Here is a 17,532-nt window from a genome sequence, read left to right on the forward strand (position 1 = left end):
TGGAAGATAATGTTGTTCTCTTTTAGGAATTGTTCCACTGCAGAGTGTAAAATACAGGAATCACCATCGGATACAATTTTGTTGGGTTTTCCGAGAAATTGGATCCTTTGTTTTATCGCACTCAGAATTGCGATCCAATTCCTATCTTCCAATCGATGAATGGTCGCATATTTAGAGAACTTATCGACTGTAGTCAAAAACATTTTTCCCCTTTCGGGAAACCAAATATCCATGTGCATGATATCGTTGAATTGTTTTGGTTTTTCTGTTATTGCTATTTGTTCCTGCAATGGATGTCTATCGTGTTTTGCAACTACACAAATTTCGCAATTATTTATAAATTTTTGTATTTCTACTTGCAGATTTGGGATCTACCTCGATTTGGTGAAAACCTTTTACCAGATCAATCGTTGAGAAATACTGACACCTTCCCAATTTGTCGAATAAATCGTCAATATTGGGCATAGGAAATCTGTCATCTATCGTTTGTGAGTTCAACTTTCTGTAGTCGATTACAACTCGCCATTGTTTTTTTCCATCTTTATCGTTTTTCTTGGGCACAACCCATATGGGCGAATTGTAAGGACTACAGCTAGGAACAATAATTTTTTGTCTCAACATTTCCGATATTTGTAAATCTACTTCATCGGAATGAATCTCTGGATAGCGATAAAGCTTACTATAGATTGGAACGTCGTTATGAGTTATAATGCGGTGACAGATTTCATTTGTAAAAGATAACGTGTCCCCTTCGTTATAAATAATTGATTGAAAAGATTTTAGCAATGATTTTAATTTTAAGATATCTTGGTCTGGTAGGTGAGGTGCGAAAAGATTGTTATTCATTTCAGAAAAATAGGTTTCGTTCGAATATATACATAAAACATTTTGGTTTTGGTCAACGTAGTTCGTGTAGTTTTCTTCTTCTTCGTTTAAATACATTTTTATTGTTGCGTTGTTGGTGGTTAGAGATCTAGTTTGAAAGTTTATAATGGCGTTTAAATCAACAAGGATATTATTTCCAATCAACCCATCAAAACGGTTATGGAATTGGTATTCTAAAAAGTTGACGAAATAATCCCTTTCGTTGAATTCCTGAAAGAGGGGAATTCTATAAACTATATTTGTTTCGACGTTTCGATCGAGTACTTTCAAAATATGATTTTTACTTTGGATTTGCCATTTTGGATTGCAAATATTTTTATTAATGATGCTTAACTCGGCACCGCAATCAATAATAAAACGTAAAGGCCTAATATGGTTTTGTATCACTATATAAGGTAGTCGTCTGGGCGACTGGGTGAAAAATTTTGGTTTTGGTTAATGTTTGGGTAGTTAATTGGTTCTGTGTTAGCCTCGTTGAAGGAAACATCCATCTGTTCATAACCATTATTATTGTTGTTGGACCTATTTGACCTACGTGTTTGATTGCTAGAATCATTTAATCTTTGTGAGGATTGATTAGTTCCAAAGTTATTATTTTGTCTATTTTCACTACGATTGTTAAAATTTAATGTGTTATTGTTGGTTTGTTGTCTATTTTCACTTCGAGGGTTAAAATTTAATGAGTTATTGTTATTTTGTTGTCTATTTCTACTGTATCCATTATTTCTCAAGTATGTATTGTCAGAATTATTATTGTATCTAGAGTTAGAATTGTTCCTATTGGTACTAAAAGATGAATTATTATTTACTCGGCTCGAATTGAAAGATGAATTATTGTTAACTCGGTTCGAATTAAAACTTGAATTTCTATTCATTTGTCTAGAAAATTGATTTGAGCCTGTTGAATTGGGACCGAAACTTTGATGGTTGATTTCAGTTATGACTTTGTAGGCTTCGTAAAGGGTTTTAGGATTTCGACTAAGTACTATTGATTTTGTAGGCTCAGGTAGGTTATTTTTAAAAGCTTCAAGAGCTATTCTTTTATTAGAAGTTATAATCCCTTCATCACTTTGATTGCCGTCTAACAAATATGAGTTATTAAGCCTACTTAACAAATGATTTATTTTTTGATAAAAATCTTCAATACTTGACTGTACTCTGGCTGTTCTTAATTGATCTATTAATTTTGCCGACGAACATTTCTCTGCAAAATTGGTTTTTAAAATATCTTTAATTTGCAACCATTCTGCTAACCTACCATGCTTTTGAAGTTCTAGTTTTGCTTTTCCAACAATTTTATCTTTAATGTAACCTAGAAGGAGTGTTTGAGTGTTTACATCAAATGTAGCTACAACAACTGACAAGGAATCTACTCTGTCCAAAAAATCAATTAACAAATTTGTGTTACCATTAAATTCTGGCAATTTATTTATACAGTCTAAAATAATTTTAAATCTTTCTGTTGAATTTATTGATTCCATTTTCAAATTAAAAAAAAACAAAAAATACGATGAAACTAACTTACGAAAGGTGACAAATTTTCTCCAGGCGATGACTTCTAGTGTGGATCACTGTTGAATGTTGATGATAACTTCCAGTTACTTTATATGTTTTGAAGAATGCAGGATGTATGTATGTGCATGGGTAGTTTTCGTTTTTTTTTTTTTTTTTTTTTAATTTTATTTTACTTTTAATATTTTTATTTTGTAATAGTTTTGTGAATTATTATTACAATTCTTTGCTCTTTTTGTTTTAGTTCTTTATTGTATCGTTTAATTTTCATTCCATAACTTCTTCTCATGTACCTATTTGCATGATTTTTTTTTTTTTTTGTTTTAATTGAATTCAGTATAACACTTTGTTTGGTTTGTTGTTTTTCTTCTTAAACTTTTTCTTTACACTCACTACTTAATATACTTGTGCGTATAACAGTTTGATAGAGAGGTATTGTTCATAAAACATGGTTTGATGAAAATGTTTTCGAGTTAGCTTGGTATGAGAGCTTAGCTAGCGGGTTTCTTGTTTTCGAGCTAATTTGTACTTTAGCGTCGTTTTTGGTACTGTACTTTTTTTTTACGAATTTTATTGACTTTTGCTTTTTTTTTTTTGAATATTATGAGGTTTTTGATTTTGTTTTTTTTTTTTTAAACACTACTTTTTTCAACTATTTATAAACTTTTATTGTTTTATTTGTAAAATTTATTTTAGCTATTTTTACACAAAGTTTTTTTTTTTTTTTTTTTTAAGTGTTTAAATTTTTGTTCGATTAAGTTTTATTTATTTTTAAACCCGTATTCGTTTACCGACTGCGCCAATAAAGTTAATTTATTCCTTCATCAGATTTAAACAACTTCTTTTATTTAAACAAATAGGAGTTTTTATTTTATTCTTTAATATTACACAAAGTGAACATGTAGAGCAATAAGAGTCGACTACTTAAAAGACTAACTTAAACAATAAGAACACTTAGGATTTACGATCTAAATAATACGATCTATCGATCATGATCTCTTTTAAGAGATCATATTGGATAGATAACAAATAATGCCTAATTTAATAAACACTCTTTTTGTTTGCGCTGCAAACAACAAGAGTGCCAAAACCAATTGCTTGCCTTGGAGAACCTTAGGTTTACTTTATTATATGACAATATACACTATACAGGGTGTCTAAAAAGTAATCGATTAAACGAAATTGGCTGATAGGCTAACTTAAGATCTCTCAGAATTTGGTAACTTGTTCAAATTCTTACAGCAGTTCTTGTGAAATTTCGAAAAATCCCTACTTTGCAACAGTATTTTGCTTCCTCTGTCCATAATTGATTTTTGTTTTTTACAATTCTTTCACTAAAACATTGCTTAACATTTAATTAATAAAAAAAATTTTAATTAATAAAAATATTTTTTATTTCATACGCCATTTTTTTGCAAATTAATTAACAGTTCCGAGTTTCATAAAAACTCAATTTCTTACTTTTATTTCAGAGCAACAAGACGAAAAAAAATTGTATTGTGTGACTCTGGTTTATTATTTTTAAAACTTGTCCCGGTATTGCAGTTTTCAAAAAAGTATAAAAGTTTCCAAAGTTAAAGAGCAAAAAACCCTTGTATTCATCATAACTTTTTTCTTATAATTTAAGTCGAATAAAGTGCAAAAATGTAGTCCTTTAAATAATCTACATTTTATACCTTAAAAGTTTTTTTTGTACAATGCACGGTTCTTGCAGCTCATAAGACTCGAGGTAGGCTCTTAGGGTATGAAAATTGTATTTTTGCTCCCAACGCTACAAAAGCAAATCTTATGTGGGGAGAGGGTGATTATCTATTGTTTTGGTTTACCATGAACCCAAAAAGTGCAATTTAAACCCAAGCAAAAAAAATATTTTTAATTTTGTCGACCTGTGTCATTAAACGGGCCAGAGCTCAGAGTTAAAGATCGACTTAGCATATTCCAATAGAGTACCAATTTTAAAATAAACTAATTTTAACTTATCCTCGTCACAATTGTGCAAAACTAACTTATAACAATGGAAAAAGGATGCATCGATTTGGGTTTTCGATTGAATAAAAGATGTTATGTTTTCGGTTGTTGTTTCCTCCCTGAAACTGGATATAGATTAGATTAGATTTATATTTATTGATTGATTTAAGTTTACAATTTACATAAAAGTTTTTTTTTAGAAAATCGTTTAAGCATGGCTTTGCCGTCTACCCGATTGACATTGTTTTAAAAAATAGAAAATTTGTATAAATGTACATGGTTTGCTTTAGGTTAACTAAATATTTAATTGAAGATAATATTTTATTTTTGTTTTAATAATTTTTACACTATCAGTTCATAGCCGAAGAGCGCTTATAGCAAGCACCGTCTTGCGACCATTTGCCAACACAAAACTAAGCTCATCACTTAGTGCAGTGTTAGTAGTTAGTAAGCAAATAATAACTACAAAAAAACGTACACTAAGATAAAAACATTGAATTCAATATTAGATAAAACAAACATTAAAGAAATACAAACAAAATAATTACTTGAGCAACAAAAAAGACATAAAAATAAACACAAACATTTATGGGCGTGGTACACTGGTTTTTAAGACAGTTTTTAATCTATTTTTATTAAAGTTTAAATCAAAAAGGTTTTTATTTAAATTTAGAAGTTTACACATGCGTGTTAAAGGTTCATGCAAGCCAGAATTTGTTCGGTGTGGTGGAATATTCATTAAATCCAAGCATCGGAGGCTATAAGCACCCCCTCGATAGTTAAAACCAACAGATTTAAGCAAATTTGGTGCATCAATTACGCCTGTGATTAACTGGTGAATGAAGATTATGTCATTGTTAACCCTCCTTTGAGCCAAAGTTTGAATCTGAAGGAGATTAATCTGATGTTCATAAGGAGGAAGATTATAAGGATCAGACCATGGCAGTCCTTTTAAGGCGAAACGAATGAAATTACGTTGTACTGATTCCAGTCTTACATTATGGGTCTCGTAAAAAGGAGTCCAAACTTGCGATGCGTACTCAAGGTGGGGGCGTACTAAACAATTGTAGAGGGAAAGAGTCACATAAGGATCTTGAAATTCTTTTGACCAACGCTTCACAAAACCTAGCATAGAGAAGGCCTTATTCACGATGACGTTGATATGGTCGGAAAAATCAAGATTATAAAATAATAATTTAAAAAGCTTCGTGTAAAATTTGGTTGCGATAATACATTGCGGTTTGGTAGTATTTGTAGAGGTTGTTAATATTGCCTTCGCAGTTAAGTAACGCTATTACTTCCTCGTCTGATTTAAAATTGGAGTTCAGATAATCTCTTCTCATTTCGCATAGTATAGGGCATTTTCCGATGAAATGAACAACATCCTCCCGTTCTCTAAGATTACATATGTAAGCTGCAGTAATTAGGCAGATCTTCACGATGCGGTATATAGTGCAGACTTATAAGCTCCCCTCTGATCTTAACAATTGACACAATCAATGGCTGACTATTTTGGCTTTGGAAGTAGTTTCGTTCACATAAATTGTGGGTTAAGAGGCTGTAGATTGACCTGTGCACCGAAGACGCAGCCTCGTTTGTATAAAAAACCTAAGAAGTTTTTCGACTACTTCATATCTCTCGTATCCCCATGTTTGTGCTGCATTAAGCATTATAGATTCAGCCACTGCAACAAATACCTTATATTTAACGCTGTGTGGTGTGTGCGATTGTTTTATTCGAAAAACATTTTCAGGCTTAGGTAACTTCAGAACCATCATTATCCGTACACACACTCAGAATCAGCAATTTCTTTATTTAAATGCTGCTCCACTCCACTCTCAGTACTTATTTCCTCACGGATTTCGTTTATTTCACCCGCATTCACAGTCTTATTAGCAATAACCACATTGACGGCTTTCGAATCAGAACTCATTAATAGATCATCTCTGTGAATTATAAGAGAAGTAGAATTAAATCCATTCAAAGCAACAGAGCTAGCAGCATCGTTGTCATCGTTGTCGTCGTAAAAATTTAGTTCAAGACGAAGGAATTAAATGTGGTTTCTTTTGTGGAAAGGCATTTCATAAACTCTGCGCGAAAATATCAGAGGATACCCAAAACGAAATCATTAAAGAAAATGCGAACATCTGTTATCGATGCTCGGATTGTGCAAATTTCAATTTAAGGCATTTTAATGGAAGATGGTTGACTAATTGTTGTATAACTTTTGCAGTTTATAAGATAATCTTATAAAACGTAAAACGTAAACGTGCATTATTTAAATTTTAGAAACATTTCTTTTGCGATTATTGTAAGGGTCGCAATTGATTTTTTTCCTGCAAATTTAGATTGAATCAGAATTTTGGTTGAGGCACCGTTGTTAATAAACTTTTTATTTTTTTTTTGTTTATGTGTTTTCATGCAGTAGGTGTAACAGATTTTTTTTTTATTAGAAAAAAAGCTTCGTTAATTTGTTGTAATTTCATGTTTTTTTACTCACTCTTCTTAGAATAACTTTACCGTTTATTAGTGTTTTTAGATGAAACAAAAAGGAAATTCGGAGAATCCAATAAAATTTCTAAAATTTAATTTGAAGTTAGTTTGAACGGTTAGTTTGAAGGAAAATTGTCAAAATGCACTTTTTTTAGCATTTTAGTCGTGCGGCAAAGCGTGATTATTTTTTAAAATGTTTTTGTATTATTTAATGAGAAGTTAATAAAGTTGTTCATGCAGCCAGTTTGCCAAAAAAAATATTTTTTTTATTTACACACTAAAAATTTGATTTGAGGAAGGGGCAGTCAAAGCATCCACAATTTATTTTTATTATTTTTTTTTTCATTATATTTCAAATCATTAATTAGTTTCTCCTTTCGTGACCTTTTTAGTAAAATAAATTTTACTTTTTCCGTGGGCTATAGGTCTTTCTTCAATATACTTAGTTAGTATTAGTCAATACTAACTAAGTATATTGAAGAAAGACCTATAGCCCACGGAAAAAGTAAAATTTATATTTCAAATCAGTTTCAAAAAAAAATATATATATTTTTGCTCACAGTATTTTTAATATAAATTGTTGGAAAAGTGTCTATTTTGGCTTTTTTTACTTTGAAAATTCCATTAATCACGCGACATATAAATTTAGTTCAAAAGAATGCCACTGCGTAAACTGGCGCTGACGAACTGTTTCTTTCTGTTCTTTTCTATTTATTGAAAAAAAAAACTTGCTCTTGCGATCTCATTTTCTCGTTATATATTGTTTTTTTTTTTTGTGTGTTTACATGACACTTTTTTTTTGTTTCCTATTTCCTCACTCAGGCAGGCAGATATCATTCATGAAATTATGAAGATGCTGCAGAGAGTAGGTAGATAGTAGATATTTTTTTGTAAGATCATTATCTTTTCAAAAAGGGTTGTTTTGTTCTTGTTGACTCTTGGGTTTTTCCTAACAATTCATTTCGTGTTTATAATATCGCACTCGCGCGTGCGAGTTGACACTTTTGGGGTTTTTTTTTTGTGTCAGCGAAATTCTTTACATTGTTTGAAAACTGCAATAACACGGCAAGTTTTTAAAATAATAAACCTGTGTCACACCCTACAAATTTTTTTCGATATGTTGCTCTCAAATAAAAGTAAGAAATTGAGTTTTTATAAAACATGGAACTGTTAATTTATTAGCAGCAAAATGGCGTATTAAATAAAAAATATTTTGATTAATTAATTAATTCTTATTATTAGGCAATGTTTTAGTGAAAGAATTGTAAAAAACAAAAATCGATTATGAGCGGAGGAACCTAAATACTGTTGCAAGGTCGGGATTTTTCGAAATTTCACAAAAACTGCATTAAATCGAACACCGTAAGGATTTGGAATGGCCAAGACCAAATTCTGAGAGCTCTAAAGTTGGCCTATCAACATATTTTGTTTGATCCATTACTTTTGGGACACCCTGTATAATATAAATATGTCCTTTTGTTTTTTATTGTCTTTGCTTATATGTTGCGGATTCGGTTTTTTTTTTTTGCCATTTTAGGTATAATAGTTATATTTTCGCGGGGGAATGGGTAAAGGGTTATTTAAGTGTATTTGTGGTTAGAAAAGAATGCACTTGATGGTATTTATAGATATAGTTTTGCAATGGATTTTCAATTCAGTGTCTTCTTTGTTTTTGAATGAAGAAGAAGCTTTTTATGTTTTGAAGTAAAAACTCCAATTGAAACGAAACAAAAATAACACAATTGAGATTATAGTGCTAAGCATATTTGCATAAAAATAATTAGGTTATAATCTTGGTTTGTTTGGTCTATCCAAATTCACACAGCTATATTTATTCAAGGCTAAATTTTATACACAGTCATAATCATAACTATCAAAATTTATTCTCGGCTAAATATTTAGTCCAATCAGCATGAGACCTAAGTTTCAAAAAATCAGTTCAGGAGACACTTTTTGCGGCATTCTCCATGATCTTTATGTCATTCAAGATTTATAGACCAGTGCCAATAATTTTTGAAAATAAAAAAATTATTAGCAGCATATGGGTGGTGGGAAAATTTAGGATAAATGGTATATGAAAGGGGAAAAATAAATTGCCCACAAAAAAATTGGGGGAAAGGGGGTGGGTGGGCGAAAAAGTGGGGTGGGTGTCAAAAATAATGGGTTTTTACGATTTATGTCAAAACTAGATGCCCTATCGAAAAAAGTCAAATGCAAAAGTTGTAGGTAGTATAAATGTCTACAACTTTTACTCAAACAATTTTTTTCTATAACCACAAAAATATTGGAAAAAATGCAAAAATACGATTTTTTGATTTTTTATTTTTATCTAACTAAAAATGTTTTTTGAGCAAAAAGTGAATTTTTGGATTTTTGACGAATTTAATTTGAAAAAATAGCCTATTTTTCAATCAAAAAAGTTACCGAAAAAATTTTTGATTTTTGAAAAGTTTGGAATGAAATTATTTAGATTTAAACCTATTATTTAAGATTGTGTGGAAAAACTATACTTTTGTTTTAGAAAATATTGAGAAAAATTGAAAAAGACAAAAAAATGATTATTAAGATTGATTTTTCCGTAAATGACAGTAATATTGGCGAGAAATAATTTTCCATAGAAACTAAATTATACTCTTCTAATGGCCTTTGACCTTCTTAATTTGAATCTAGCATTAGAATAGCTCTAACGTGAAAAGTTTTTGAGATATTGAATTTTGAACATCCAAAACACTATTTTTGTGATGTTTTGCATGGTAATATCTCAAAAAACGTGATGTGATAGATTTTTTCTGAGAAAAATATACTTTGGTTTTTATAAAAAAAAAACTTTTTGACTAGTGAATTCGAACAAGGCATTCGATTTTTTCTTCCCTGTTCGAATTCACTAGTCAAAAAGTTTGTTTTAAAGAAATCAAAGTTTATTTTTCTAATGGTTTTTTGTGCGCTGAGCTCGAATCCGAAGTCAGAAAAAATCTATCGCATCACGTTTTTTGAGATATTACCATGCAAAACATCACAAAAATAGTGTTTTGGATGTTCAAAATTCAATATCTCAAAAACTTTTCACGTTAGAGCTATTCTAATTCTAGATTCAAATTAAGAAGGTCAAAGGCCATTAGAAAAGTATAATTTAGTTTCTATGGAAAATTATTTCTCGCCAATATTACTGTCATTTACGGAAAAATCAATCTTAAAAATGATTTTTTGTCTTTTTCAATTTTTCTCAATATTTTCTAAAACAAAAGTATAGTTTTTCCACACAATCTTAAATAATAGGTTTTAATCTAAATAATTTCATTCCAAACTTTTCAAAAATCAAAAATTTTTTCGGTAACTTTTTTGATTGAAAAATAGGCTATTTTTTAAAATTAAATTCGTCAAAAATCCAAAAATTCACTTTTTGCTCAAAAAACATTTTTAGTAGATAGAAAACATAACAAAGTAGTTTTTAACCAAGTTTTGTTAAAATCCAATCATTTTTGTAAAAGATAATAATAAAAAATCAAAAAATCGTATTTTTGCATTTTTTCCAATATTTTTGAGGTTATAGAAAAAAATTGTTTGAGTAATATTTGTAGACATTTATACTACCTACAACTTTTGCATTTGACTTTTTTCGATAGGACATCTAGTTTTGACATAAATCGTAAAAAACCATGATTTTTGACACCCACCCCACTTTTTCGCCCACCCACCCCTTTCCCCCAATTTTTTTGTGGGCAATTTATTTTTCCCCTTTCATATACCATTTATCCTAAATTTTCTCACCACCCTTATGCTGCTAATAATTTGTTCAACTTTTGCCCTCTGAAAACCGGATTGGCACTGGTCTATTATCTCGAGTCCATCCTCAAACAACATACACATAGGAACCTAAACATTCTATATATTAATGTAAATACATTTTAATGTCAGCCGGCACGCGCGAGTGCTAGACAAAAAAATTTTCAACGAAGAACAACTCAAAAGTCAGCAAGAACCTGAATTCTTCTGCGCATCTATTTATATTTTTATACACACTACACAAAGGATACTATATCAATACACCCACATAACACATCCTCTACCTGCTTCTCGGCTGAACAACTATAATTACACGGTATAACACTCAAAATATATGCGGGCGGAGACCTATCAGGTTTTGTAGAGCTAGTCGCACTGAATACGAAACGGTATTTGAAAATCCCCTAACACCCCCAAAATCTGGAGTTACGGGCAAAAAACGGTTTTTTGGACCTTCACCCATTGAAAAAATTCTAGCTTCGACAATTTTTAACCTATTTCAAAATTAGAATCAAATAAACAATTTTGCCTTTTGGAAATGGTATCATTTATTACTGTAAGTGTTGCCGTTGTTTTTTAATAATTTTTTTTATTTTGATAATTTTTTTTAAAAAAATGCCCCTCCCACCTAAACGGGGGGAGATAGACCCCCTCCCAAAGAAAAAAAATGTTTGTATTGAGCTCCTCTACAAAAACCCTTCATCAAATCCTGGCGTCCAACTTATCCTACTACGTGCCGAAACAACATTTTTGTTCTATACCTAAAAGTTCGAATTTCTGTATCTGGGTTGAAATCGAAAATTTTTTTTTCTAAGCCAATTTTGAAGTGATTTTCATAAAAAATACATCGATCAATTGGGAAATAGATATTGTTTTAGAATATATTTTTTAAATAGCATGTTGTTTTGTTTTGAAATGGGTAAAAAATTGTCGAAGCTAGAATTTGTTCAATGGGTGAAGGTCCAAAAATCGGTTTTTTTCCCGTAACTCCAGATTTTGGGGGTGTAAGGGGATTTTCAAATACCGTTTCGTATTCAGTGCGACTAGCTCTACAAAACCTGATAGGTCTCCGCCCGCGTATATTTTAAAACCTCATTTTTGTAACACCGTGTTATTATTATAATGCAAAAAATTTCTCTGATACACAAAAAACTCAAATGCCATCCACAACAGCAACATGGAAACAAGTTTCTTTTTCATTTCAAAAATAAATAGGTATACACTGCAGAAATCTTTCATGAAAATCTTGAATTTCAAAGCAGTTTTCGTCCACAAACACCATATCCATATAAAGATCTATAATAGAGTGACCGCAAGAAATCGATTTTCGAAATTTGGTCGGGGGAACCCCCTTGCCTTTGCAGATTTTTAGATAGCCAAAATTTCAGCTCGATTAGATAAGTCTAAATGGTGCCGACACTCGCTCAAAGTATCAAAAATCTCTGTTTTTTCACTGTTTTTCGCAGTAAATTAGCTCTAGCTTCCAAACAGAGAGGGTTATTTTCACTTTTTATATATTAAATTAAAGGTAGTGTTGTTACACATAACTCAGATGCAAAATTTGTTTAGTTTTACTAAAAAAACAAAAATTGTCATCAATTTAAATTTTCAGTACTTACCTCGAAAAGAGCTGAAGTGCAAACTCGATTTAAAATGAAACTTTTTTTTAACTGTTTTAACAAAAAAATAAAACATTTAACAGATTTCTAAAAAAAAAACAAAATACTTATTATCGTCTTATGCCTACTTTTCACGAGTCGATTTTAGCCGCACGATATGTCGTTCGACTAGGATTTTTCTATAGGGACTGTCACTTTAGTCGCCTGCGAATTACGTTCACACGAGTCGAAAATCTTCACCGCACGGAAAAAATCGACTCGTGAAAAGTCCCCATTACATTTCTAATACATAACTAATGAAGTAATAACTAAAAAAAATGTGTCAAGAGATTTACTTAAAGTAGTTTTGGAAGCATCAGGATACAATTTTCGGCACTCACTGACTACTTGAAGTACATATTGTTTTTGTTCCTCATCTTTAGTTAAAAGGTTATTAAAATTGGTTATTAATTTGACTCCTCTTTCTGTCATGTCATTTACGACTTTAAGTGATTGCACTTTTTTAAAGCCTTCTTTAAAATGCGGGTTTCCGGGCAAAAGATTTGGAGGTGCTTTGAGAAAACTTGTGTCTATTTTCAATCGACTGAAAACACTTAAAATTGTTAAAACTTCTTTTAATATTAAAACAAAAACGCAACAGAATTAATACTCACATTTTATTTTAAGTTAATTTATTTTACATACAAAGTAAAATTAGCAAAAAGCGCGAGTTTATTTTAATAAAATTATTGAACTACCAACGAAACAACTCGTGAAGCTTAAAATTCATTAAAAAAACAACAAATATGTATTTTACAACTGCATTTTATTTTTTTTTTCTATAAAAAAAAAACATAGCAGGTTCAACCCCCAATGGGTGCCCTTTTTGTTTTTTTACAGTCAATTTTACTCTGTGCCTCTATTGTTGATAAAATTACTATATATTATTATATATTATTATTGTTGATAAAATTATTATATATTATTATATATAATACGAGAAGCATTTCGATTAGATACCTTTCTATAACATACCTAGAAAGTTTCATTTTAAATCGAGTTTGCACTTCAGCTCTTTTTGAGGTAAGTACTGAAAATTTAAATTGATAACAATATTTTTGTTTTTAGTAAAACTAAACAAATTTTGCATATGAGTTATGTGTAACAACACTACCTTTAATTTAATATTAATCCAGTCAAATAAGGGTTTAACCTCGGAATGAATGTTAGTAGACATTTTTTTGCTCAATATCTTCCTTTTGCCATTCTATAACATATCTCAAAAGTCTAGAAAAATCTCATGTCCGCTTGTCGCGATTTCAAGGTCAAATCGCGAAATGGAGATTTTTAAAATTAGCAAAAATAGGCTATGGTATTATATACACATATGATACATGATTTCAAGGTATTTTTTAATGCAAATTCCAAAAAATCTAAAATCAAGACAATCTGACGTCTCTGGAAAAAGTTATACCTGTTTTTCATCTGTCAACTCATATTATTATAACAGTTGCAAACTTACTGCCGAAAAACCCTTAAAAGTTATGGTAGATGAACCAAATTTTGCATGAAGATTTTAGAATCCATCATTATTAAAAATCAAAACAATCCATTACAAAACATATATATACCTACGAAATAATGGTTTTTTTTATGGAGGGGCAAATTTTAGGATATGCACTAAAGAAGATTCTTGTTCATCTTAGGAATAAGTGCTAATAGGCTAATTTTTTCATTTTAATCTTTGTTTGGATATTCTTTAACTACCCTCAAAAATCTAAAAAAATCTCATGTCCGCAAGTCCTACTTTTCTTGGTTTGAAGATAAGTTGCAGATTTAAAAAAATTGAAAAACTACACTTCAGATATTTGTGTCAGATCAACATGAATAAGGTGCATTACTTTTCAAGGATGGTCAGGTTGACTTGTTTGTGAGTTTTATTTTAATAAGTGTTAAAGAATACCTTTATATCATGTCGCTTATGTTGGTATACATATAAAAATTTAAACTTTTCTTATTAATTTTTTAAAATCTGCACCTTATTTTCAAACCAAGAAAATTAGGACTTGTGGACATGAGATGTTTTTAGATTTTTGAGGGTAGTTAAAGAATATCCAAACAAAGATTAAAATGAAAAAATTAGCCTATTAGCACTTATTCCTAAGATGAACAAGAATCTTCTTTAGTGCATATCCTAAAATTTGCCCCTCCATCAAAAAATGCCATTATTTCGTAGGTATATATATTTTTTGTAATGGATTGTTTTGATTTTTAATAATGATGGATTCTAAAATTTTCATGCAAAATTTGGTTCATCTACCATAACTTTTAAGGTTTTTTCGGCAGTAAGTTTGCAACTGTTATAATAATATGAGTTGACAGATGAAAAACAGGTATAACTTTTTCCAGAGACGTCAGATTGTCTTGATTTTAGATTTTTTGGAATTTGCATTAAAAAATACCTTGAAATCATGTATCATATGTGTATATAATACCATAGCCTATTTTTGCTAATTTTGAAAATCTCCATTTTGCGATTTGACCTTGAAATAGCGACAAGCGGAGATGAGATTTTTCTAGACTTTTGAGATATGTTATAGAATGGCAAAAGGAAGATATTGAGCAAAAAAAATTTCTACTAACATTCATTCCGAGATTTACCCCTTTTTTCTCCTTATTTGACTGTATTATATATAAAAAGTGAAAATAACCTCCTCTGTTTGGAAGCTAGAGCTAATTTTCTGCGAAAAACAGTGAAAAAACAGAGATTTTTGATACTTTGAGCGAGTGTCGGCACCATTTAGACTTATTTAATAGAGCTGAAATTTTGGCTATCTAAAAATCTGCAAAGGCGGAATATTTTATGGGGTTCCCCCGAAAAAAATTCGACAAAAATTTTTTTCTATGGGAGGACTAAAAGTTCGATGTTCGATAGTGATTAGACGCAGTTCATATCGTCTCCGGCAAAATTGATTAAAAATCGTGTGACAAGCATAAATCCTAAATTATTTGTGCAAGAATAATAAACTTTGTAAACTACCATTCGTTTAAGATATAATTCAGTTCTGAACTCATAAAAATCGAAAAAAAAAAACGAAATCGGTATTCAAATATTTTCTCGCACATATATCTGTATTAATTTCACAATCACACGATGTTAAATTCTAACTCTGCTCGCCCTCCTCACCCATATCCAACTCGTACTCAAACCGTCAAACTTGCATCATCCTCTAAATCGAATTCGCCTAAAATCGTGTCCAATAATAGCTCACCGTTACCTGACCATCAAACCAGAAATGGTTCCAACAGCAGCAAAAAACCGATTACACAAAAATATTCCGTAAGCTCCCCTCGTTCACCCGCTAACTTACCAAGCCCCTCCACACAAACTTATTCACATGCTCCACCACCATCTTGCAATTCAATTGCCTCAAAACATATATGTGTTTCTTTAGAAGTACTCCATGATGAACTTAAACAACAAACCGAATCCTTAGCAGCTACCTTTAGGGCTGAGGTGGAAAAAATTCGTAATGAGTTTTCTACAAAAATGCAAGAAATTGAAACTCAATTAACCGCAAACATAGAGCGCACAAATTCAACAGTCAATGAGTTGTCTCAACGCACCACAGCAATGGAACTCAAATTAAATGACGAGATTTCTGCACTGCGAAACCGTTGTGACGCGCTCGAAAGGAAGGAATATTTAACCGACGCAATAATATTTGGCATTCCGAAACTTTCCGAGGAAAATGAAAACTTAAACTCTTTATATAACAAGCTATGCGATACCATCGAGGTTAGACCACCAACAATAAAAAAAATCTTCCGCACTAAACGGCGACACAACAATGACGAGCCACCTGTTATATTTAAGTTCTCTAATGTCACAGAGAGAAACTCTTTGCTAAAAGCACTTGCCGACTATCGTAAAAAGACTAAGCGTGCGATCTGTTTGCGCGACCTTGGACTTGAATCTGACCAAAAAATTTTTGTGAATGAGAGCTTGTCTATACGAAATCGTAACCTTCTTCAACATGCAGTGAGTATGAAGAAAAAAGGTCAATTAATCTCTGTTCATACATACCATGGGTCTGTGTTTGTGAAACGAACTGTGGGAGAGAAGAGTGTTGCAGTTTCTGATTTTAATTGTCTAAACGACATTGCCGAGAGATGTCAGATGAATAATTATGATGATGAACAAAACATTGCGGACGCAGCTTTACCTGAACAACAAATTATTTGACATGTATTTAATTTACAATTATCACTGTTACTTATTGATTTCTCTTAAACTTAAATGTTTGTCACTTTTTAAATATTCTCTTTTTGTATATTATACTCTCTTTAAACTTACTTTTTTGTTTTTATCTATGGCCAAGGTTTATTTATTTTATTTATTTTCTATTTTCTATTTAATACACACATTGTTACTGTTTTCATGTTTTTCCTTCTCCTATGTGCTTCTATAAACTTTTCTGTTTTTGTGTATCATGATATCTAATGCTGATGATTATGGGTATGATTCTACGAGAGACGACGTGAACTTAAATTTATTTAATATGATTCGGGTATTGAACTCACAGAAAAAAGGTATTCATGTTTGCCATATTAATGCGCAAAGCTTAAAACCTAAACTTGATGAATTTCATCTGCTGTTCAAAAACTCGGATGTAGATATTGTCTGCATTTCAGAATCGTGGTTTTATCCACATTTTCCAAATGCAGTATATAACATTGATGGTTATGAACTTTTCAGAGGTGATAGAATCAGACGGGTGGGTGGAGGTGTTGCTGTATACATCCGTAATGGTTTGCGTGGTAGAATTATTGCAAAATCAAACGCTAACAGTGCTCTCGACTATTTGTTTGTCAATATTAAAATAGGATTAGAAAGCTTGCTACTAGGAGTAATCTATAGACCGAATAAAAACGTAGATATTTCTCCTATCTTTGACGTTTTAGAACAAATATCATGCTCTGCACAAAACATCATAATTTGCGGAGGTCTAAATTGCAATCTACTCGATGTTCATGCTTCAGGGAAATTAATTGACAATTTTAAGAGCTTCGACCTGACACCAGCTAATGTATTGACTGCTACTCACTTTGCATTTGATTCTGCTACACTTTTAGATGTGTTTTTCTTGAACAACCGAAATAAGATCCTGCTTTACGATCAACTCCCAGCTTCGGGTTTTTCTAAACATGACTTGATCTACTTACCTACGACATCCAATATAATGAAACCAGCCATTTTATCAGTTATAGGGATTTCAAACGCATAGACCAT

The 17,532-nt window shown here is 31.0% G+C and overlaps 1 protein-coding gene across 3 annotated transcripts in view; it reads right to left on the reverse strand.

Annotated features, from left to right (window-relative positions):
* The window catches only part of LOC129907265 (polycomb protein Sfmbt-like), a 215,374-nt gene that overhangs the window by 179,860 nt on the left and 17,982 nt on the right, over positions 1 to 17,532 (reverse strand). The window lies entirely within an intron of this gene.

Source organism: Episyrphus balteatus, chromosome 1, assembly GCF_945859705.1.
Source record: "Episyrphus balteatus chromosome 1, idEpiBalt1.1, whole genome shotgun sequence".
NCBI lineage: Eukaryota > Metazoa > Arthropoda > Insecta > Diptera > Syrphidae > Episyrphus > Episyrphus balteatus.